The following is a 25,717-nucleotide window of genomic DNA, read 5'->3' as shown; positions in this document are numbered from 1 at the left end:
GTGGTTTACAACTGTAATTGCATCTTCATTTGAGGTAAAACGCTTGCCAGCAAGGAATTTTTTAGATTTGGGAACAAGTAAATGTCACTGGGAGCTAAATCAGGAGAATATGGAGGGTGGTCAAGCAACTCGTACTTTAATTCGTTGATTTTAGCCATTGTTAAAACACTGTTGTGCGCTGGTGCGTTGTCTTGATGAAAAATTATTTTTTTGTGTTGTAAGCCTGGACGTTTTTCTCGAATTTGTACATTTAATTGATCCAAGAGGTTGCAATAGTACTCTGAATTTATTGTTTTACCCTTTTGCTGATAGTCAATCAATAAAATACCTTTGAAGTCCCAAAAAACCGTTGCCATAACCTTACCAGCCGATTGAATTGTTTTTGCCTTCTTTGGGGCACATCCTCCAGATTCAGTCCATTGTTTGGATTGTTCTTTTGTCTCTGGAGTATAGTGGTGGATCCATGTCTCATCAACAGTTATGAAACGACGCTTAAAATTCATTTTATTAACAAATGCGGCACCCATCTTGCAGAAAGCTTTTTCATCTGTAGTTCTTCATGCAAAATTAAATGGACTCGATCATTTGAGATGCCCATGATATTAGCAATTTCACGCACTTTTATTCGTCGATCATGTCATACCATATCATGCACTTTGGCTACAATTTCTGTTGTTGTTGCTGTTTTTGGACGTCCACTACGTGGTTCATCTTCAATGCTTGTACGACCACGTTTAAATTCAGCAACCCAATTTTTTACTGTTGCATATGAAGGAGCACTTTCACCTAACACATTCACCATATCATTATGAATTTCTTGTCCCGATAAACCTTGTTCATGTAAATATTTAATGACAGCACGCATTTCTAATTTTTCTATTGTAAAAAAATTGCGGATGCGTCTTTTTTGAACACCTGTTTCTATATGAAGGAGTTGCCAGATCGAAACAAAATTTAACATGTCTTCATAACAGAGATGGAAGTTTCCAAAACACTTAACTTTTTTCTGTTTATACCGCGCTGTTTGTGCTAGGCTAGTTTCCGAACTGCCCTCGTATATTGTTTCTTAGGCAAGTCCATGCTTTCGGACATAATGGTCCAAAAGCTCTAAATATCTTGCGGTGACCAACTAAAAGGGATATTGGGCATAATAAGGAATGACTGACATTGGTCCAAGCTTTTGCACAAACTTAAATCATATTCGAAGATGGCCTATATCGGATAACTTCTTCCGGTAAATCCATCACACAAGTTTAAAATTTCCCTTAAGTGCAATTTACCTCCCCCACAAAAGTTAAAAAATTTTCTGTAAAATGGTGTGAACGATAACGATAAAAAGGGAGCAATCGATTTAATCCCAAGTTTTCATATTGTATTATTCCTTCCAGATATAGATCGTGTTATGATATGGACTAAATCGGTGCACTCCTTCGCGTACCCACACAACATTCGCATAAAGTGAAGTTTAAGAGCTCCTCTCGGATCGATTTAAAATTTTTCCGGTAGGTTCCCTTTACGGCTCCCTTTACGACGGTACAATTGTTTTCTTGTGCAAGTACATACTTCGGGAACCTCCCACATAAAATTCGGATAATGTGAAGTATAAGAGCTCCTCTCGGATAGTTTTGAAATATTTTTCAGTAAGTTTTTCTTGCAGCTCCCTTTAAGAGGGTACAATTTTGTTGTTATTTGTCTTTTAGGGTTCCGAGTGGTCAATAAATTACTATATAAAAATTATGGACATAGGTCATACAGCCAAAATTTGTCTCATCGAAATAATGGTGTTAGACAATTTGGAGTCGATTTAGCCATGTCCGTTCGTCGGTCTGGCTGGAGTGCTCCATAACTCTCGAACAGATGAACTAATTCTGTCCAAATTTTGGCTTTCGTAATATTTTGCCCATACTTAGTTTAAGTTTGGGCCATAACGCTCCTATGTGGTATGCCCCTATACCTTGTTTTCAGTTAAATATCTGCTTGCAGTGACTTCAAAAAATTATCAAAAATTATTCTGAAGAATAAAAACTTTAAAAGTTTTTTGTGCGGAAGCTTTTTCCATCGAATCACTTTATAATTAAGATTTTATGCAATCATCAAAATATCACACAGCATACGAGGTTGTAAAAAGAGTAAAAGCTGTAAAAACTCCGTAAAAACTGTAAAACTCCCTAGTCAGCACCAATTTTACAAATCGTAAAATTTCCAAATGTACCTCAAACTCCCAGAAGGTCTATATCGGATAACCTCTTTGGATGCCTATCTCATAAAAGTTCAATATTTCGCTTATGTGCAGTTTAAGGTAGAGAGTCTTTAAAGAGCATTTTGACATTTTTACCGAAGATACTTCTGGTGAGCCTGGTTTCAGCGATATTATGTTTTTTCATGGGCAACTTCAGGCTTCCTTACATAATGGGCCAATAGCTCTAAATCCTACTGTGACTGAATAAATTGGCTGCTGTGCGCGACAAATAAAAAGGCAATTGTATGCAAATATTATGAAAAGAGATCCGATCGCCTAAAGATTCGGTCTTAGGACTTTCATTCAACTTATGCAACACAATCAGTGAAATCAGAATTACAAAAAATCGAACCAGAAATATCAAAATAAAAGTATCAACCAATCATACGCCAACATACGTGTAGCTTCTGAAATAAAGAGAGCAGAACGTAATTCAATCTCATATTTGTTCAAAGAGAAGTGCAAGTCATAGGCGCACATGAAAATTTGCTCTATCACACAGTTGTTTGCTCTATCGGCTCCACTGTGCGACATTTAGTTTCGCTGTTCAGCCATGTATCGTTCTTTTGCGGCATTAAAACGGTTGCGGACCTTGAATACAACCCAGCAAAATGTTCGATGCCAAAGATGTCATTCAATCATGGGTGCAAGTGATCTGGCATGTCATCTTTTTAGCATCTTCATCGATGAATTTTATATGAGCGTGGACCCCAAATGATGCTATTAATTTTTGGATCCAAAGCGTGTCATTTACACCAATGCTTTGGCATTTCATTTTCACCAACCCTTTGCAATGACATTATCATTACGATGAGAGTTTTACCAACGTTGGTTGTGATTTCGAGTCTCCGACAACATCAAGCCTATTGTAAATACTTATCTTATATATTTAGAAAAATTTGTATAAATAAAAACACAAAATTCATCTCTATTGGATCGATGGAATGGGTTCAAATACTGATGAAAAGATCGGATCTTTCACGACTTTCTTTGAATGGGTTGAAATGCTTAGGAAAAGATCGAATCTTTCACGACTTCCTTTGCATGGGTTCAAATGCTAATGAAAAGATCGGATCTTTCACGACTTCGTTTGAACCAATGCAAAAGATGCCATGAAATCAAGTCATCACATGGAACCCCTTCCTTCAAATTTTGCTGGGAACAATTATGTAGTCCGAATGTAATATTTTTGAGTTTTGTTCGCTTCTGTTAAGATTTCGATTCTGACCAAAAAATATTCCGAGTGAGGATGAATCCTTAAAATAGGTCCATTCGACTTTTAGGGTATATCATTGGCAAATAGCCCACCCTCTTCTACACATAACTTTTACATCAGTACATTATTATTTATCTAGATAAAATATAGTCCGTTATACTTGACTTACACACTGGAAATATCATTTAATTTTATCTCTTCAAAAAGATATGTGTCCAAGATTGTGCCCCGATAGATTTAACAAGTTTACCATTAAAATAATTGTCATCATTGCCATTCAGACACCACAATGTAAATCCTTAATACAACAGGAGCAGCAACACGTTGCATTTGCACATTGAATGTGAAAACTGGAACGGGAACGAGTGGTGGAGGCCATGAGATGCACCAGACATACACATCGGTGACGTATGCAAACTCAAGCACAACGAACGGCACACTTTCTGGCCACTTTCAGAGCATTTAATAAAGCTGGTCGACCACGACCAGCAGGACATTACCATTGCAGTAAATCGGATTTTAACAATAAATACGCGAAAATGGACATAAACAACGATTCACGACTGCAGATAGCGTGGTGAAGCGGCACAAAAGGCAAAAAACATAAGAGTTGCCATTTTAAGGACATTGACAGTGAGCGAAAAACAAAACCTAGAAAAAGAAGAAGATTTTAATGGCATGTGTATTTTGTAAATTTGTTGCGTTTTCTGGCATTAAGAAGAATCCATGGTCAGCAAGCAGTCAGTTTAATAATTTACTCAACGACTTTTTTTTTGAAATTTTATTTTCACTTTATTTTAATGGTTACTTAATGTCCGTGTTCATATGTATGGGTTTGCGTATATGTGTGAGAATGTGTGATAGCAGTAATGCAAAAATATTTTCCAAAGGAGTATAAATTCGTGTCTGTGTGTGTGTGTTTGTCAGCATATTGTAATGTAATTGTTTACATGTGTGCCACTCAACAAACGCTTAAGGATATCCGTTACGGAACGTCCTTTTCCACACATTATACCCCCATACGTAAAGATTATCTGTAGACCTAAGAGAGATACATGCCATTATCCGGATATAAATCTTTAGCTATCGCAAACAACAAAAAATCTTGACTATTGACTGCAATATTCTCCTTACAGGCAGGAAATAATCACACTTGAGAAGGGAGTAGAGATGTCGAGGTAGAAAAATTCTGAGAACCAAAGGTCTGAGAATTTTTTCGAATAGCAAAAAATTCTCAGAACCACAGGACTGACGACTTTTTCGTATAGACAAAATTCTCAGACCACAGGACTGTGCGGATTTTTTCGTATAGAACAAATTCTCAGACCCAAAGGACTGACGATTTTTTCGTATAGAAAAAATTCCCACAGGACTGTGCGCATTTTTTTCCATAGAAAAAAATTCTCAGACCCACAGTACTTAGGAGTTTTTGTATAGAAAAAATTCTCAGACCCACCGGACTGAGACCCAAAGGACTGTGCGAATTTTTTCGTATAGAAAAAATTCTCAGACTCACAGGACTGAGGATTTTTTCGCATACAAAAAATTCTTAGACCTACAGGACTGACGATTTTTCCGTATAGAAAAAATTCTCAGACCCACAGGACTGTGCAGATTTTTTCGTATATAAAAAATTCTCAGACCCACAGAACTGTGCGGATTTATTTCGCATAGAAAAAATTCTCTGACCCACAGGACTGAGGATTTTTCCGCATAGAAACAATTCTCAGACCCACAGGACTGAGGATTTTTTCGCATAGAACAAATTCTCAGACCCACAAGACTGACGATTTTTTCGCATAGAAACAATTCTCAGACCCACAGAACTGAGGATTTTTTCGCATAGAAAAAATTTTTAGACCCACAGGACTGAGGATTTTTTTCGCATAGAAAAATTCTCAGACCCACAGGACTGAGGATTTTTTCGCATAGAAAAAATTCTCAGACCCACAGGACTGAGGATTTTTTCGCATAGAAAAAATTCTCAGACCAACAGGACTGAGGATTTTTTCACATAGAAAAAATTCTCAGACCCATAGGACTGAGATTTTTTTCGCATAGAAAAAATTCTCAGACGCACAGGACTGAGGATTTTTTCGCATAGAAAAAATTCTTAGTCGCACAGGACTGAGGATTGTTTCGTATAGAAAAAATTCGCAGACGCACAGGACTGAGGATTTTTTCGCATAGAAAAAATTCGCAGACGCACAGGACTGAGGATTTTTTCGCATAGAAAAAATTCGCAGACGCACAGGACTGAGGATTTTTTCGCATAGAAAAAATTCGCAGACGCACAGGACTGAGGATTTTTTCGCATAGAAAAAATTCGCAGACGCACAGGACTGAGGATTTTTTCGCATAGAAAAAATTCGCAGACGCACAGGACTGAGGATTTTTTCGCATAGAAAAAATTCGCTGACGCACAGGACTGAGGATTTTTTCGCATAGAAAAAATCGCAGACGCACAGGACTGAGGATTTTTTCGCATAGAAAAAATTCGCAGACGAACACAGGACTGAGGATTTTTTCGCATAGAAAAAATTCGCAGACGAACACAGGACTGAGGATTTTTTCGCATAGAAAAAATTCGCAGACGAACACAGGACTGAGGATTTTTTCGCATAGAAAAAATTCGCAGACGAACACAGGACTGAGGATTTTTTCGCATAGAAAAAATTCGCAGACGAACACAGGACTGAGGATTTTTTCGCATAGAAAAAATTCGCAGACGAACACAGGACTGAGGATTTTTTCGCATAGAAAAAATTCGCAGACGAACACAGGACTGAGGATTTTTTCGCATAGAAAAAATTCGCAGACGAACACAGGACTGAGGATTTTTTCGCATAGAAAAAATTCGCAGACGAACACAGGACTGAGGATTTTTTCGCATAGAAAAAATTCGCAGACGAACACAGGACTGAGGATTTTTTCGCATAGAAAAAATTCGCAGACGAACACAGGACTGAGGATTTTTTCGCATAGAAAAAATTCGCAGACGAACACAGGACTGAGGATTTTTTCGCATAGAAAAAATTCGCAGACGAACACAGGACTGAGGATTTTTTCGCATAGAAAAAATTCGCAGACGAACACAGGACTGAGGATTTTTTCGCATAGAAAAAATTCGCAGACGAACACAGGACTGAGGATTTTTTCGCATAGAAAAAATTCGCAGACGAACACAGGACTGAGGATTTTTTCGCATAGAAAAAATTTGCAGACGAACACAGGACTGAGGATTTTTTCGCATAGAAAAAATTTGCAGACGAACACAGGACTGAGGATTTTTTCGCATAGAAAAAATTCTCAGACCCACAGGACTGCGGATTTTTTCGCATAGAAAAAATTCTCAGACCCACAGGACTGAGGATTTTTTCGCATAGAAAAAATTCTCAGACCCACAGGACTGAGGATTTTTTCGCATAGAAAAAATTCTCAGACCCACAGGACTGAGGATTTTTTCGCATAGAAAAAATTCTCAGACCCACAGGACTGAGGATTTTTTCGCATAGAAAAAAATCTCAGACCCACAGGACTGAGGATTTTTTCGCATAGAAAAAATTCTCAGACCCACAGGACTGAGGATTTTTTCGCATAGAAAAAATTCTCAGACCCACAGGACTGAGGATTTTTTCGCATAGAAAAAATTCTCAGACCCACAGGACTGAGGATTTTTTCGCATAGAAAAAATTCTCAGACCCACAGGACTGAGGATTTTTTCGCATAGAAAAAATTCTCAGACCCACAGGACTGAGGATTTTTTCGCATAGAAAAAATTCTCAGACCCACAGGACTGAGGATTTTTTCGCATAGAAAAAATTCTCAGACCCACAGGACTGAGGATTTTTTCGCATAGAAAAAATTCTCAGACCCACAGGACTGAGGATTTTTTCGCATAGAAAAAATTCTCAGACCCACAGGACTGAGGATTTTTTCGCATAGAAAAAATTCTCAGACCCACAGGACTGAGGATTTTTTCGCATAGAAAAAATTCTCAGACCCACAGGACTGAGGATTTTTTCGCATAGAAAAAATTCTCAGACCCACAGGACTGAGGATTTTTTCGCATAGAAAAAATTCTCAGACCCACAGGACTGAGGATTTTTTCGCATAGAAAAAATTCTCAGACCCACAGGACTGAGGATTTTTTCGCATAGAAAAAATTCTCAGACCCACAGGACTGAGGATTTTTTCGCATAGAAAAAATTCTCAGACCCACAGGACTGAGGATTTTTTCGCATAGAAAAAATTCTCAGACCCACAGGACTGAGGATTTTTTCGCATAGAAAAAATTCTCAGACCCACAGGACTGAGGATTTTTTCGCATAGAAAAAATTCTCAGACCCACAGGACTGAGGATTTTTTCGCATAGAAAAAATTCTCAGACCCACAGGACTGAGGATTTTTTCGCATAGAAAAAATTCTCAGACCCACAGGACTGAGGATTTTTTCGCATAGAAAAAATTCTCAGACCCACAGGACTGAGGATTTTTTCGCATAGAAAAAATTCTCAGACCCACAGGACTGAGGATTTTTTCGCATAGAAAAAATTCTCAGACCCACAGGACTGAGGATTTTTTCGCATAGAAAAAAATGCTCAGACCAACAGGACTGAGGATTTTTTCGCATAGCAAAATTCTCAGACCCACAGGACTGAGGATTTTTTCGTATAGAAACATTCTCAGACCCAACGGACAGAGGAATTTTTGGTATGGAAAAAATTCTCAGACTCACCGGACAGAGGATTTTTTGGTATTGAAAAAATTCGCAGACCCACCGGACTGAGAAAAAATTCTATAGCCCACAGGACTGAGGATTTTTTTCGCATAGAATAAGATCAAACTTGTATTCTCACCAACAACATATGTCATTCCTAACTTTTAACATCATATCTATGCATGAAATACATACATATGCATGTATATGCGTATAGAATTCGTGTATAATAATCTTAGTATTACACTTGTGTATGGTTGCCAATATGCATACAAATCTTGGCTCTATTCGTCCTTCCATCACATAACACAATGGTTAATGCAAACGTACATACATTTATACATATGTAAATATGTATTCATTCATGTTATCTACTCTGAAGATATTTTCCTAAAGATACAATGTCAAGCAGATTGAATGCCAGCATTCAAATTAACACAAAATAGAGGTGATACTCAACATAATGATGTTCGGAAGAGAGAGTTGAGTTGATGGCATTGAATGTACAAAAATTAATGGACGCATGCCTCCTTTAAATATTTGTTTGTTTGTATGCAAAACCAACAATACCACAGATATACAGGCTGAGAGTCACGCTGATAGTGTCCAGTAGGTCGGAAATGACTATCATACCATTTTCTTAAACTGATTTAACTGGAAGATTTGATTAAAGCCAAATTTAAGGCCTGTTATACACACATGCATACATGTGTACATCGTTGTGCTGATTTTCCGCAACAGAATTGTGCATTTACCATATTAATACCTATAAATACAGATATGTGTCTGTAACATAATGAATGATTTTGTTGAAAACATGTTTATTGGGGTGGTTACAAATGTAACATATAATTAACAGTTTTGGGTTTGCTTCTTAATAACTTAGAGGGAAAATATGACAAGAATAAAACCTGATTACCCCCTATTAAACTTTTAAGTAATTATGTGCTCTACTACAAAACCTACAAATTTCTACTATTGTTGAATTTTTTGATAAAATTATAAAGAAAACAATTTTCAAAATTTCTGAAATAGTAGACTCTTGCAGGTTCTGGAACAGAGAAATGGTTCCCAACTAATGCAAAAGCCAACATGAGATACCATAACCGTTTGGAGATACCATAACTCTGCAATTATGATTGGATTTCGTTTGAGAGCTGCAGCTACCAAAGATCCAATATGCTATTTTGTTTATTATATTATCAAATTTATTTCTTTTCTGATTTTATTATTAGGGCGCAATGTAAAAAAGGTAAAAATAAAACCTTTTTTCATTGCACCCTAAAAATAAAAACATGTCCATCATTTCGCATACATATCTGCATACAATATCAAGGTAATTGACGTAAATGTGACTGGATTTTATAAGCCTTAAAGCAAATGACGGTAGTATTCCCAGCAAACAACCGACTACTGTAAAAAATCATCATTATGATTGTCATTATTGTTGGCCACATCATTACCGTTTGGATATACTTTAACTCTGCAATTATGGTTGGAATTTTGTTAAGAGGTCGCATACGAGATAAAACATAAAGAATTGACTATTTTCTTCAATTCCATATGGGCAAGAGAGTTTTAGGCCCCCACCACTTCTTCTGAAAAGATTCCAAAATATTGTGACATGATTAAAAATGGATTCTGGGTACGTTGCGCTGTGATTCAGACTTCGATTTTCAGGGTAAAAATATCATGTTTTGTCATCACAGGTTTCATATATGGAACTAACAGAATCTGGTCCGCTTTACTGGCCCGTTGTTTTGTTTTTTATTGGCAAGGCGAATTTAGGAATGTGATACAAAGGCGAAATCAGACCGTAGTCTTCATTTGCTGTCAAAAGTTGTTGTGCGAACGATAGAAGAAAATGATAAAATATTCTTCGCGAAGCTTTCATAAATATATTGTACACAGATATTCCTTATAGAAACGAAATATTTGTTATTTATTTCTGATTATAAATATGTTTTGACCTTTGTCCTTATTGGGCTGTCGAAGTCGGTTTTATAGTCGACGATTAGTCGATGTATTGTAGATTTTATTTGCTGCATTTTTTTCATCACCGCCCTTGAAGAGTTCAGCCCCTGCTGCCTTATTGTTCTGAAGCCGAATAATTGCTGTATTTTCCTCACTTTGGCTAGGTGCTAAGCACTCAATGCCGTCTTTGAGATTGCTTCAGGGCTATTTTCATCGCCGGCCATATTCAATACCAAAAGCTTCATAAAATGATTCTTCAAGATCACCAGTACGGTATGTGTATCGTTCGCCAGATTCCGTTTATAATCTTGTAGGGCCTTTGCCATTGCGCTTCCACATTTTTGGGTCACAGAGTGTCATCCTCCTGCATTTGGGTATGTTGAACGGAGTAGACTTGTGCTATCTGTCGTTATTGCAGTTTCTCCACATCTAGCTTTCGCCTTGTAATAGATCGAACTTTCGCCGCAGCATTAAAACGAGTGCGTACTTTGCCTGTTACAAGAAAATAGTCCGAATTGATGTTCGGTCCTCGAAGCGATCGGACATCTTCTGACAACAACAGAAGATCGATCTGATTTCTGGGTTTTCTCTATGGGGGCATCGACGTAGCCTTGTTGGAAACTGGAGCTGCTCGCTACCACGTTTTTTGTCGCTGCAAAATCGATCAGTCTCACCACGTTGGAGGATGTTACTCCATAAAGGCTGAACTTGCCGACCGTGGGAAGAAATCTAGTATCTTCCACCCCCTATGCCACTTGTAGAACCACAAGGAGTAACTTCGGTAAAAATTCCAAAGGAAAAAATTTAAATTTTTGTGAAAATTCTTGTCCGATATAGACCCTCTTGGAACTTAGTGTACATATGGAAGTTATTTGCTATGTGAAAAGTTTCGGCAATATCGGTTACTCAATTCGTAAATTATCGTATTTATCAGTCATTTTACGGGGACGGGGACGGCGGGGATTTTGGGACTTTTGATCCATTATCTCAGGAAGTATAAAAAAAACCAGTAAGGAAAGAATCAAAGTCGGGCGTGGCCGACTATATCACTGTGAATATGTAAGAAATACATGGGGACTATATTCAAATCTAGACCAATTTCAATATAATTTGCCACATTTTTTACTAGAACAAAAACAGTCACACATTCCAAATTTCATCAAACTTTTACTAATATAGCCTGTTGGGTGCAACAAATACCTCAAATTGGGCGAAATTATATATGGGAGTTATATCCAAATCTGAACCGATTTCAATATAATTTGGCACGTTTATCTATAGACCTCATTCCGCCACAGATTCCAAATTGCATCAAAATTGGACAGATATAGGGTGTTTGATGCATCAAACACCTCAAATCAGCCGAAAATATATGTTGGAGCTATATCCAAATCTGAACCGATTTTCACCAAAAGTAATAGCGTTCTTCCGACGGCTAACAAATGGTCTTCCCCAATTTTCAGCCAAATCGGACAATAAATGCGACCTGTACGTTGCGAACGGACGGACGGGCATGCATAAATCGACACAGAAAGTGATTCTATGCCATTGATGTCCAAAATAAATGAGAGAGGATTGATGGGAGAGTAATGTCCCTTTGTTAAACAACGGCTGGGATAGCTCTTATTTTGATTTGTTATTCTCTGTTGTTACGCTAACGTGCAGGCGTTGACATCAATGTTCTATGCCAGCAATCGGCACACAACAACAACAATTTGAGTAAACACTGTCAGTGCATGGTTTTTCAATTAGTGAGTGGAGAGAGAAGCTCTCTTTGCTTGCTCGCGAGTAAAGGGCTGCGGAATGATGTTCTATAGCAGAGCTGAGCAAAATCTCGAGAGAGGCAAATTTAAGGGAGAATTAATATTTAATTTTTCTTGATGTTTCATTACTTATTTCAACATTTTTTAAACGTTAATGTTGTCTAAAATCGTCCACAATGCAAATTAATAAAAAAATATAAAAAAAATTCCATAAACTTTTTATTGTTTATGGTTCACAAAAAACTAAGAGTAACTTTTCTCAATTTGCCTATGTGCTAGCACACAGGCGTGCTCACCCCTATTCTATAGTATAGCCGACCAAGAAGAGCGAGCGCTTAAATTGTTTATGTGTGGGTAAAATTACACTCACAGAACAGGGTGATGATTTTCATATTGAGTGTGAAATGAAAAATATATTGTTGGCGCGTTCGCTTTGTATGACTTAAATTAAAAATAATATAAATAACTTCATAATTTGAAAAGTATTTTTCTTCATATGTTAATTTTTTTGAGAGAAAAAACAAATTGTATATAAAAATGATTTTTTAAGACTTTCTAAGCATACATACATTTTTTTATTGTTGCATTGCAGACGAGGCATTCTGCGTCATTAAAAATATTAATACAAAACAAAAATCATTTTCAAATTCTTCCCTCCACATATTTGCTGTACAACTGCAAAATCTTTTCAGTGTACCCAAAAAAAAAAAAAAAACAAATAAAGCGGCATCAACCTGCTTGCATGACATTCAGTACAAGACTGAAGTAAAAAAATCAAAACATTTGCTCTCTTACTTTGCGTTCGGGTCGCGTGTGTGTGATTTGCCGAAAAACTTCGTAAACATATCAATACCAACGAACGGGTTTGTTTTATACATATCCCTAGAAGGAAATATGGGTATATCTCTTTTCCTTATGCATGTTACATACAAATGCACTTACACATAATACCCCTTACCACAGCGTGGTGTAGCAGGAACGTACGCAGGGGGGTGGGGGGCACTGGGGGCCCGGGCCCCCCCCCGAAATGGTTTGGTCAATTACAATTTTTTGAGCTACTTTAACAAATTATTACGTTTTTCTATAAAATAATTTTTATTTTTGGAATTTTGAAAAGAAAAGTTAGATTGTTCTGAAGTTTATGTATTAAAAATGTACTGTATGAACAAGTTGTCTAAGACATACTCTTTTTGAGAAAACCTTCCAGTAGAATCTGAATTACTTCTTTATCTCATGTAATTTCACTATCAAATAATAAAGGGTCGAGGAATTCTATAATGAATATAAATGTCTTGAGGCTTTAAACTCATTCTGCATTCAAAAAATGACGAGTTTATTATTGTGCGGATTGGAAGTGCATGAAATGAAATGTTTACTGGACAAAATGTACGATATATCAAGTGTTTTCCGTGGAGTATATCACTAAAACCAATTAGAAAATGGTTTTACTTCCTTAATTTTTTTTATATATCTGCTATAAGTAGCATAGCAGAATTTTTTTCCTATCATTAACAAAATTGTAGCTGAAAACAACCGTAAATGAAATTAATGCTCAAACATTGGTTAAATGGTATTAAAATCTGCTGTAATTTCGAATAAAGGACTTTGATTTCTCATATGTTTCGACAAAAGCCGCTTCAAATAATTTGGCGCCGATTTAGCCCAGTTCGTTCTTCTGTCTGGCTCGAGATCATGAGAACTCTCGAACGGATCAACCGAACTTTAAGTCATATCGGTCCATTCCTTTTTTCCCACAAGACTTCAAAATATTTTGCTAAAATGGTGCGCACAATAACTCTCGAAGGTCCAAATCGATTTCTTCGAGACATAGATTACGTTCGAATATGGATTAAATCGGTTCACTCCTCCCACACAAAATTTCAATATCCGATTTCACCGAAACTGTGAACATCCTAAAATTACTTCCGGACGTACATATGTATATCAAGTACCAAGAGGGTCTATATGCGACAACATCTTCGGAATACCTCCCTCACAAAATTTCAACATAAGTGCAATTTTTGGGCTGTTCGAGAATCCATTACATCGGTTACATCTATATTCTATTTTTCGTGGTAAGTCCATGCTTCCTGACATAACGGTTCAAAAGCTCTAAATCTTACCATGACCAACTAACATAACGGCTTGACACCATAACTATCAAAAGGAATGACTTCCAAAATTATGTCCAAAATGGACCATTCTTTAAGGTATCTTCTCCACAAAAGTACATAATTTTGCGCTCTAATCGAAGTCAAATTTATGAGCTCAGCATAATCACTTATTCGCAACGCCCACAATCGTGAAGTTTTATACCCAAATGCTTCGATATTTTTGTCGGAAAGTTTATACGTCCAAAAAAGGCCACGAAATTCTGAAACTTCCTGACTACACAATTTATAGGACAAAGGTTTTGGTTATGAAGCCCGTATTCGATCTGTCTATAGATAAAAGTCTCAACTTACACAGGCTGTCGGCAAACCCTACTGATACTTTTTTACTCGTTTTCGAGAAAACAAAAGTTATGAATTTTCATAAGTTTGCCTCCGCTGTGCCTACAGAAGTCATAGTCCTTGGAAAGTTTTAAATGTCATCGAGTTCATAAACATCTAATCGTACAATTAAGATAGAAATAAGGCGGAACAACAACCATTGGGATATCACTAGAGCGATTCTCCAAATCAATTTTTGAGTTAACGACAATTGTCGGTAAAATGCTCATAATTTCTGTAATTACCGAATTTTTTCGGTATGTTTGCGACGAATAAAAAGCAATCGTAAAGTTCTACCGCTAGTAAGACTGTTTCCAACGTTTAGTGAACTTTTCATTCATAATTTTGCGTTTAAATTTTACCGATTTTTGTCGGTAACTCAAAAAATGTGGACTTAGCTAAAATTTTGCCGAGACCGAATGTGGATTTCGTAGTCTCAAACAGTACTGCGAGTAGAATTCGGAGTCTATGAGTCGTAGTTGGTATCGCCCGACTCCTGATAAAAATGTTTTCTCATTTTTCTAAATGCATGTTCCAGAACCTACAAGCATCTACACATTTTTACTACTAAAAATTTTCTGAATTTTTTAGTTGGCTTGCATGGACTCTATCACTTCTTGTAAAATAGTAAAGTTTTGGTGTTTTTATGACATAAAAGAATATTATTTTCTTACAATAAATAGTTCGGTACAAGTCCAATCTGCACTCGCGGATTCGAGTTATTCTTTTTTGGAGTTATTTATTTCAATTAATTAATGGTATACAAATAACATTAATAGGTTTTTAGATAGATCTTCTTATCAGAATCAGTCTCGGTGGTAAATATGTGTTCAATTGATAACTTAATAAGGAAAAACTTTTCTAATGGGACTGGAGTTAATGTGTGATATATGGATATGTACTTTAAAGAAGTAGAAGTACTGCAAATCTTTGAAATAGGTGGTCAAAAATTCTAGGATACATTAAAACGTTAACCTACATGGGTAATGTTCATTTGAAAGATTTTTTAGTTATTACGTCAATTGCGTTAAAATCTTCATAATACTAGGCGGAATTTTTGTATGGGGACTATACTGAACGTGTTCGGATATGGTTCATTTCAATTCTAAACACCCAAAGACTAATTTATTATACTCTGTTCCAAATTTCAAAGTTATATCTAAAATATTGTAAACTCTCTCTATTGAAAATATATACATTGTGTAAATATTTCATATAAAATCAACCAAAAACCCTTTAAAATAGCTTTATGTAACGCTACACAACATTTTTTAATTTCATAATTTTTGGTCAAGGTGGGCCTCCCCGAAATGAAATCCTGCGTACGTCCCTGTGGTGTAGGGTATAAGAATGTACCGTTGTAATAGGTGCCGATGGGGCAACATACTGCGAATAAATGCAAAACGAGATATGTATATCGGTTAACTGAAAACAATGAACGTAAACAAACAAAACGATTCCCGTACCAATCACACAAAGCCACAAACTTTTCAGCTTCTCTGAATCGTTTCAACCAGACGATTGCTGAAATGTTATTAGGCTATGCTTTGACGAGTTTTTTCATTCACCACCGAAACAAAAAGAATTTTTGGCAAACGTTTGCTGTGCGTTATGGTCAATGACACACTCAGGCACACACACACATGTGATTGCTTAACAACCCTATAAGTTAGCATCAGCATACCACAATAAATTTTATCAACCACCAAACGTTTTTGATTTATTCACATGTGCTTAGTACTATTTCGTTTTTTATCTGCTCTTGTGGAGTTGAGTACTTTTCGCTTTTCGTTTTGTTAGTACTCACGAATGTAAACAAAACGAAAATAAACAGCGAGCTCCGCCAACGTGGGTTATGTTTCGTTTTGTTTTGTTCCTATGGAAAATACGAAACGAAACGATTGGAAATGTCATTTAAAATACTTTTGAATGAGAGATACCTGAAGGAATGGATAGATATAGTCCATATTTTATCTTCATCTATGTCTTGAAGAAATATTGCGAGCCTATCAGTTATTCGCATTAAAAGTTATCTTGCGCTCTGCTATATAGCCTCATCGACTGAATCATCGAATGAATGTGTCGACGAGCTGAGTCAATCTGGCTATTTGTCCGTCCGCCTGTTCATCTAAACTTTGTAATCACTTCGGGGGTTGATGGGGGTCCCAGAGAGGATATATTCCAAGGCGAAACCCTAATAATGAAATTAGACCGTCTGAGCTTTGAATAGAGATAATGGTCAAATATCAGACTTATTGCAATAGGTAAACTATCTCTGTTTCTATTTGTTGCATTATAAATATGTGACCTGCTGATCAAGACGACCGGCAAAGATTTAAATCATGTTGTTTGTCGACAGTGGCCAAGCTACCCAATATAACGTTTTTGGACTTGTTTGTAATCGTACTTTTTATTGACAATATTTAAAGATTGGAGTTTTCTACAGGACATACCTTTGAAGTAATCGATGTACATTTATGAAAATAAATTGATTTTTAGAGTGCTTTAATTATTTTGGTTCAGTTAGCCCTACGTCATCTGGTATAATAGCCAGAAAGCAATGTTTACACGTGAAAAGCTTATGCACAGGGGTAGTCGTGTAGGTTATTACATAGTCGGCCCCGTCCCGACTATATATTTTTTTTTTTGTATTTCAAATATTTATTATAATAAAAAATTACAATAAAATTATATAAAAAATAGCACTAGCATCTAAAGCTATCGGCTAGCCGTCCCGACTATAGCCTTTGCCCACTTGGTTTTTTTTTTCATTTTTATTTTAACTGTTTTTAAAACCTTAGCTTGTACTATGTACTATTCCTGCTTCAAATAAACATTATTTTTGAAATATCTCATATAGGTACTTCTATATGCGTATGCGTATATTTTTAACAAACATCCCCAAAATGTATGTATATGCCTGCGACAAGTTGATTCGACTGATTGACAAGTTATCCACATATACATACATTTATACCTATACAAATTAACATTTATTGTTCGATGTTGTTGTGTATAAGTAAATCCATATGTTTGATTGGTTGTCCATTGGATTTGATCGGTTTGTCAGCAAATGTAGAATGACTGCACTGAACTGATGCTCTGCTGTTATCCTTTGCATTTAAAAGAGAATGCAATTTCCCATATCATAGTCATATTATGTCGTATATATTTAACACCATAATATCCTTATTTATTATAAAATCCCCATAAAAGTATTTTTAATTTTATTTTGCCAATATTTAAATAAGAGCTTAAATACAAAAGGTTTGGTTCTTTTTCGATGGCAAGCAGACAGCGAAGACAGCAGCGCATGCAAGTGAGAGATATGTGCTTATAAGTATGCATTCCACTTAGTAGGTTGCATTTTTGCAGTTCATAACAAAAAAATAAATAAATAAGTTTGTAAATGTTCTCACAAGAATATTTATGGATTTGGGAAAATGTGTAGGGCATAATGATATAATTCAATTCTTTTTCTATTGAATAGCCTTAGAATTTATTCCTTGTGAACTGTTTTGTATATAATGTATGTTTGTTATAGCTACTTAACCATTTCCCCACCACCATTTCCACATTACCCTCTACTTATTTTTCTTGCTAATCATAATTAATAACTACCAAGTCATGGATGGCATGCCAACGACAAATTACAAAATGATTAATTTGTGCTTTTATACCAAAATTAATAGAGCCTGTCGAAATGTCTTTTAAGTTTTTTTCAACGCGTATGTTTGTACGTGACGATTTATGCTTTAACAATATAGTGTGTGGATGTTCTTTTTTTCAATTTCCGTTTTAGCGTATCTGTCTTTTTAGGAAATAAAGATTTGAAAACTAAATAATGTTCATTTAGAACGAAGGGCTCGCGGCCACTTAAAACCTCATTTGCGATTTTGACCAGTTGGTATGAAGTAAACCTCGAAGTAAAACTTTCTTAGAATCATGACTACCTGAAGACTTCATTCTTTGCTTTGTCGTCTCTGTGAGAAAAACGCAATGTTCTCGTATTTATAACCTCTGTCAAGGGTTGTCAGATTTTATTCTACCTTGTCAGATTTTATTCAAATGAAGTATCATAAATCGCCAAAAATCGCAAACCCGAAGATTCTTCAGTTTATGTTAAAAGTTATACTGCAATTTGCTTTTTATATTATATATGCCTGTTCCAGAACATGAAAGAATCGACATATTTTACTACGATAACAATTTTCCTCTCGAAGATGGGCCATATCGCTCCACTCCTCCCGGCACCTTCCATACAAAATTCGCAAAAAGTGAAGTTTAAGAGCTCCTCTCGCATCGTTTTTATTCTTTTTTCAGTAGGTTGTTCTAACGGCCTCATTTACAACGGTACATTATTTTCTGGAGTAAGTCAATACTTCCTGAGATAATGGCCCATAAGCTCCAAAACCGCGCCGGCACATACTAAAATGGCTTTTGTGCAAGATAACTCTAAAACTAATTTAATATTTCAAGTCCTTTATGAAGTAGTTTGGTTACTAAACATGTTTGGTATATGTCAGTGATTTGGTATAGCCCCACATTACGGTAGCTACAGATTTTAAAGCAAACTCATGATACAAAATCAATATATTTTATATACGGCATACTTATCCATCAGCACAGTTGACTGATACTTTCTTACTTGTTTCATAGACGGATCAAGTTCGAATATGGGTCCATGTTTTGGTATAGCTTCCATATAACCGTGTATTTGTGTATTTTGAAGATTTTTCCAACGTTCTTTGGCCGAACTAAGGGTTAAGGGTTTTCGCTACATTTTTTGACCGAACTGGCGGTAATTTCACATTTGAAATTCCCAGTGGTCACAAAACTTCTCCACTAACAATTATCAACATAAATCCATGTCTTAGTACAGCTCCCACATAACTGTATCTCCCGATTCTAGGTATTATAGGATACATTTTTTGACCGAACTACCTATAATTTGACATTTAGGGTTCCCAGTAGTCTCAAAACTTCTGCACCAAAAATATCAACATGGGCCGTTGTTTCGGTATAGTCCCATATAAGGTTGCTCCCGATGTAGGTATTTTGAGAATTCTAACTACAATTTTTAACCGAAGTAGTTGGAGCTTGCCATTGATCGGACTACCTGTTATTTGAAATTTGAGGTTCCCTGTATTCACAAAAATTCTCTACCAAAAATTGTCAACGTGGGCCCCTGTGTTGGTATTTTGAAGATATTACGTACATGTTTTCACCGCACTAACTGTAATTTCAAATTTGTGGTTCCCAATGGTCACTCCAAAATTGTCAAATAGTAACTATAAATAAAACTACTAACGCCATCAACCAGTTTTCGAAAATTCGAAGATAAATGCTGCGAGCAAATCTATGTTTATACGATTCATTAGTCTATGGCGGTAGCGTTCACAGTAGTCAATAAACTTCTCCACCAAAAATTATGGGCATAGGTCCGATTTCAATTACTTTTAACATTTTCTGTCCGAATTTTGGGTTTCCACTGGTCAAATAACTTCCGCACCAACAATTATGGACATAGGATATATCTTTCATATAACGGCTTCGCCCGATTATAGGTATTTTGAACTTTCAATCTGGGACTCCTAGCACTCGGCAAACTTCCCCACACCAATTTGTGGGCATAAATATTATTGTAACGGAAATAAGGCATATTATTTCATTTTCGTTAATAACACTGTACAACAAAATTGAACTTTTTTCAAAATTACAAGAAACACCGCACAGATTATGAGAAAGGACCGAAAAAAAGAAGACACGTGTATCGTCGTTTTGAAAGTTTACGTCGGAAAGTAACCTAAATAGGCGTGGCAAGTTCCGCCCATTTCTACAGAGTTTGAAATATTCAACATTAGATTCCTTGGAATCCGTGCATTTTAGGTATAAAGTGTCTTTGGCGATATTACTGACAACAATGCGGGGTATCTTTTTATGGAAAAAAATAACCCGCATGCGAGTCACTAAACGGGTCTATTTGGTCCTTTTTTTCAAAAACGTTTAAAAACTCATTTAAAATGTGAGCGTATCAGATCCAAATATTCTACAAAATTATTTGCCGTAAAATTTTACTATAGGTCCCCGAATACACCAAAACTCTAAATCGTACCTAAACGCCAGGAATCTGCCAAAAGTAAAATCAAGTTTTAGGGTTAACGTTGTACTTTATCTGAGTTTATTAAGTTTTGTTCCACAAAACTTCATTTTAGATAAAAGACGTCAAACACAAAAATAATCCCCATCAAATTTCAATATAAGTCGCCGAATAAATGAAATATGTATTTACAATATATATCAATAAAATATATACATCAAGCTTGCCAACAAAACACCCAAATATTATACGAATAAATTTGTTTTGTTATTTTTTCGTGTTGATGCATAAAAGTAACATGAAATTTAGTTTAAGACGAAAGGTGTTAAAATAAGAAATATTCTACACAAAATTTCACTATAAGTCCCAGAACAAACTAGATATCTAAGTAAAATACATTGTTAAGAAAATGGCGTTACAAAATTAGATATTATAGGCAGAAATTATTTGCTAAACTTTTAGACTCTTAATTAAAAATTATTTCATACTGAGTCAATATCTCCTAAAATACTTCACTTTTTGGGGATTGTGTCAAAAGAAGAAATGTTCCAAATCAAATTTCATTATGAGTCTCTGAACTAGAGAAATTTGTAACTATAATATTTAAAGCTTTCGCTTTTTATATATGATTTAGGACCATATTTTACCGTTTTTATTCACATTTTCGTTATTTGCGGTCACAAAATATATTTTTTATACCCTACACCACTATGTGGGGAGGGTATTATAAGTTGGTTTTGGCCAAAAAGTTTGTAACGCATCGAAATAATGGTCGTAGACCCATACTTATATATATGAAAATGAATGTCTCGACGAGCTGAGTCGATCTGGCTATGTGTGTCCGTCCGTCAGTCCGTCCGTCTGTCCGTCTGTCCATCTAAACCTTGTAATCACGCTACAGGTCGCAATTTTGATCGGATCGTCACCAAATTTTGGATGTTGATGAGGGTCCCGGAGGGGAAGAAGCCTATTGATTTTGGTGATGGTCGGATAATATTCAGGGGTCGGAATGGGCAAAAAACTTATTTGCGGAAAAAGTCAACGTTTTATTTCAAAGCGAATATCTCCGTATCTATAAGGGGTATATTAAAGGCAAAGCCTGCCAATGAAAGCAGAATATATCACCTTTACAGCGATGTATGGTAGGTTGTCGTAGGTGGTCAAACAACAAAGATATCGCAATAGTCGCTTGTAGAACCCAACTTTTCATTTATTCGATTTTAATTCTAATGACGAATAACACAGCTTTTGTTGGATACTTTCCAAAAACAAAACCAGGCTATGAAAGTAGAAAATCCTGTCTTTACAATGCTGCAAAGTAGGTTAGCGTAGGTGGCCAAATAACGGAGATATCACAATAGTCGGTAATACATCCCATTTTTCCACTTTTAAAGAAATCACGCTAGAGGTCGTAATTTTGATCGGATCGTCACCAAATTTTGGGTGTTGATGGGGGGCCCGCAGGGGAAGAAGCCTATTTATTTTGGTGATGGTCGGATAATATTTAGGGGTCGGAATGGTCAAAACATTTTTTGGAGAAAAATACAATGTTTTTTTCCAATCCAAATATCTCAGCATCTATAGGGGGTATGCCAAAAGCAAAACCTGCTAATAAAAGTAGAAAATATCGCCTTTGCAACGAGGTAAAGTAGGTTGTTGTAGGTAGTCAAACAACGAAGATATCGCAATAGCCGCTAATAGAACACAACTTTTCATTTTTGCGATTTTAATAATAATGACGAATATGACAGCTTTGGTTGGGGACCTTCCAAAAACAAAGTCTGACGATGAAAGTAGAAAATCCCATCTTTACAATGATGCAAAGTAGATTGGCGTAGGTGGCGAAATAACGGAGATATCGCAATAGTCGTTAATACATCCCATTTTTCCATTTCTTTGTCATCACGCTACAGGTCGCAATTTTGATCGGATAGTCACGAAATTTTGGGGGTTAATGAGAGTCGTACAGAGGAAGAAGCCTATTGATTTTGGTGATGGTCGGATAATATTCAGGGGTCGGAATGGGCAAACAACTTATTTGGAGAAAAAGTCAACGTTTTATTTCAAAGCGAATATCTCCGCTTCTGTAAGGGGTATATCAAAAGCAAAACCTGCTGATGAGAGTAGAAAATATCGCCTTTGCAACGATGTAACGTAGGTGGTCGTAGGTGGTAAAACAATGGAAATATCGCAATAGCCGCTATTAAAACACAACTTCTCATATTTGCGATTTTAATAATAATGACGAATAGCACAGCATTGGTTGGGAACCATCCAAAAGCAAAGTCCGACTATGAAAGTAGAAAATCCCGTCTTTACAATGATGTAAAGCATGTTGGCGTATGTGGCCAAATAACGGAGATAAAGCAATAGTCGGTAATAAGTCCTATTTTTTTTAATTTTTTGTAATCACGCTACACGTCGTAATTTTGATTGGATCGTCAAGAAATTTTGGGTGTTAATGGGGGTCCCACAGAGCAACACACAGAGAAGAGATATTGTTGGAACAATCATATTCTAAGAACAAAATAGTGTAGTTTAAAAATCTGAAAATATATATTGTTGTTTCAACCATATATTTTTTATTAGGAAACATGATGACACAAAATATATTGTTAGGCCATTAATACATATTTTAAGAATTTTAAAATACACTATTTTGTCCTTAGAATATGATTGTTCCAACAATATTTTTTCTCTGCGTGAATAAACCTATTGATTTTGGTAATGGTCGGATATTATTCAGGGGTCGGAATGTGATGCTTGATGGTTGGCATACATCCCACTTTTCCATTTTTTTCTTTGAGTTATTCTGACGGTGCACTTAAACGCGTTTCAATAAAATTGGCCTGTATTAGTGAAGACATTCAGAGCAAAGGCGCTAAGCTATCCCAATTTTAATATTTTGAATTTTACCAGTCAAAAGCTTATGCACAGGGGAAGTGGTGTAGGGTATCACATAGTCGGCCCCGACCCGACTATAGCCTTGGCTCACTTGTTTATTGATGTTTTTATACCCTACACCACTATGTGGGGAGGGTATTATAAGTTGGTTTTGGCCAAAAAGTTTGTAACGCATCGAAATAATGGTCGTAGACCCATACTTATATATATCAAAATGAATGTCTCGACGAGCTGAGTCGATCTGGCTATGTGTGTCCGTCCGTCCGTCCGTCCGTCTGTCCGTCTGTCCATCTAAACCTTGTAATCACGCTACAGGCCGCAATTTTGATTGGATCGTCACGAAATTTTGGATGTTGATGGGGGTCCCGGAGGGGAAGAAGCCTATTGATTTTGGTGATGGTCGGATAATATTTAGGGGTCGGAAAGGGCAAAAAACTTAGGTGGATAAAAATACAACGTTTTTTTTCCAAAGCCAATATCTCAGCTTCTATATGGGGTATACCAAACGCAAAACCCGACAATGAAAGCAGAAAATATCACCTTTCAAATGATGTAAAGTAGGTGCTCGTAGGTGATCAAACAACGAAGATATCGCAATAGTAGCAAATAAAACCCCAATTTTGATTTTTGCGATTTTAATTATATTGACAAATATCACAGCTTTGGTTGAAAATTTTCCAAAAGCAAAGCCTGACTATGAAAGTAGAAGATCCCGTCTTTACAATGATGCAAACTAGGTCGGCGTAGGTAACCAAATAACGGAGATATCGCAATAGTCGGTAATACATCCCATTTTTCTATTTTTTTGGAAATCACGCTACAGGTCGCAATATTGATCGGATCGTCACGAAAATTTCAGGGTTAATGGGGGTCTCACAGATGAAGAAGCATATTGATTTTGGTGATGGTCGGATAATATTTAGGGGTCGGAATGGGCAAACACTTATTTGGAGAAAAGTCAACATTTTATTTCAAAGCCAATATCTCTGTTTCTTTAAGAGGTATATCAAAAGCAAAACCTGGAAAGGAAAGTAGAAAATATCACCTTTACAACGATGTAAATTAGGTTGCCGTAGGTGGTCAAATAGCAAATATATGGCAATAGCCGATAATGCATCCCATTTTCCGATTTTTTGTAATCACGCTACAGGTCGCAATTTTGATCGGATGGTCACGAAATTTTGGGGGTTAATGGGGGTCCCAAAAAGAAAGAAGCCTATTGATTTTGATGATGGTCGGATAATATTCAGGGGTCGGAATGGGCAAACACTTATTTGGAGAAAGGTCAACGTTTTATTTCAAAGCCAATATTTCTGTTTCTTTAAGAGGTATATCAAAAGCAAAATCTGGCAAGGAAAGCAGAAAATATCACCTTTACAACGATGTAAATTAGGTTGTCATAGGTGGTCAAATAGCAGAGATATGGCAATAGTCGATAATGCATCCCATTTCCGATTTTTTTGTAATCACGCCACAGGTCGCAATTTTGATCGGATCGTCACGAAAGTTTAGGGGTTAATGGGGGTCCCACAGAGGAAGAAGCCTACTGATTTTAATGATGGTCGGATAATATTCAAGGGTCGGAATGGGCAAAAACTTATTTGGAGAAAAGGTCTACGTTTTATTTCAAAGCCAATATCTCTGTTTCTTTAAGAGGTATATCAAAAGCAAGACATGGCAAGGAAAGTAGAAAATATCACCTTTACAACGATGTAAAGTAAGTTGTCGTAGCTACTCAAACAACAGATATATCGCAATAGTCGTAATGCATCCCATTTTCCGATTTGTTTGTAATCACGCTACAGGTCGCAATTTTAATCGGATCGTCACGAATTTTTTGGGAGTTGATGCGGGTCCCACATAGGAAGAAGCCTATTGATTTTGGTGATAGCCGGATAATATTTAGGGGTCGGAATGGGGAAAAACTCATTTGGAGACAAATTCAAAGTTTTATTCTTTGTGAATATATTGGCTTCTAGTAGGGGTATTCCAACGACAAAGCCTGTCAATGGAAGAAGAAAATATTACCTTTACATTGGTGTAAAGCAGGTTGGCGAAGGTGGTCAAACAAGGGAGATACCACAATAGTCGGTAATGCATCCAATTCTTCCATTTTTTTTGAAATCAAGCTACAGGTCGTAATTTTGATCGGATGGTCACGAAATTTTGGTTGCTTATCTGGGTCCCAGAGACAAAGAGGCATATTATTTTTGGTGGTAGTCGGTTTATATTCCCTAAAAGAAATGTTTACCAGTGAAAAGCTTATGCACAGGGGTAGTGGTGTAGGGTATCACATGGTCGGCCCCGTCC

General features: G+C 36.3%; 1 protein-coding gene across 3 annotated transcripts in view; it reads left to right on the top strand.

Moving 5' to 3' along the window:
- Gel (Gelsolin) overlaps positions 1–25,717 on the top strand; it is a 131,713-nt gene that overhangs the window by 62,530 nt on the left and 43,466 nt on the right. The window lies entirely within an intron of this gene.

The sequence above is a fragment of the Musca autumnalis genome, unplaced genomic scaffold (genome assembly GCF_047663935.1).
Source record: "Musca autumnalis isolate F117 unplaced genomic scaffold, ASM4766393v1 scaffold_1, whole genome shotgun sequence".
In the NCBI taxonomy this organism is placed as follows: Eukaryota; Metazoa; Arthropoda; class Insecta; order Diptera; family Muscidae; genus Musca; species Musca autumnalis.
The sequence above is the reverse complement of the archived record's forward strand: the minus strand, read 5'-3'. Positions and strand labels throughout refer to the sequence as shown.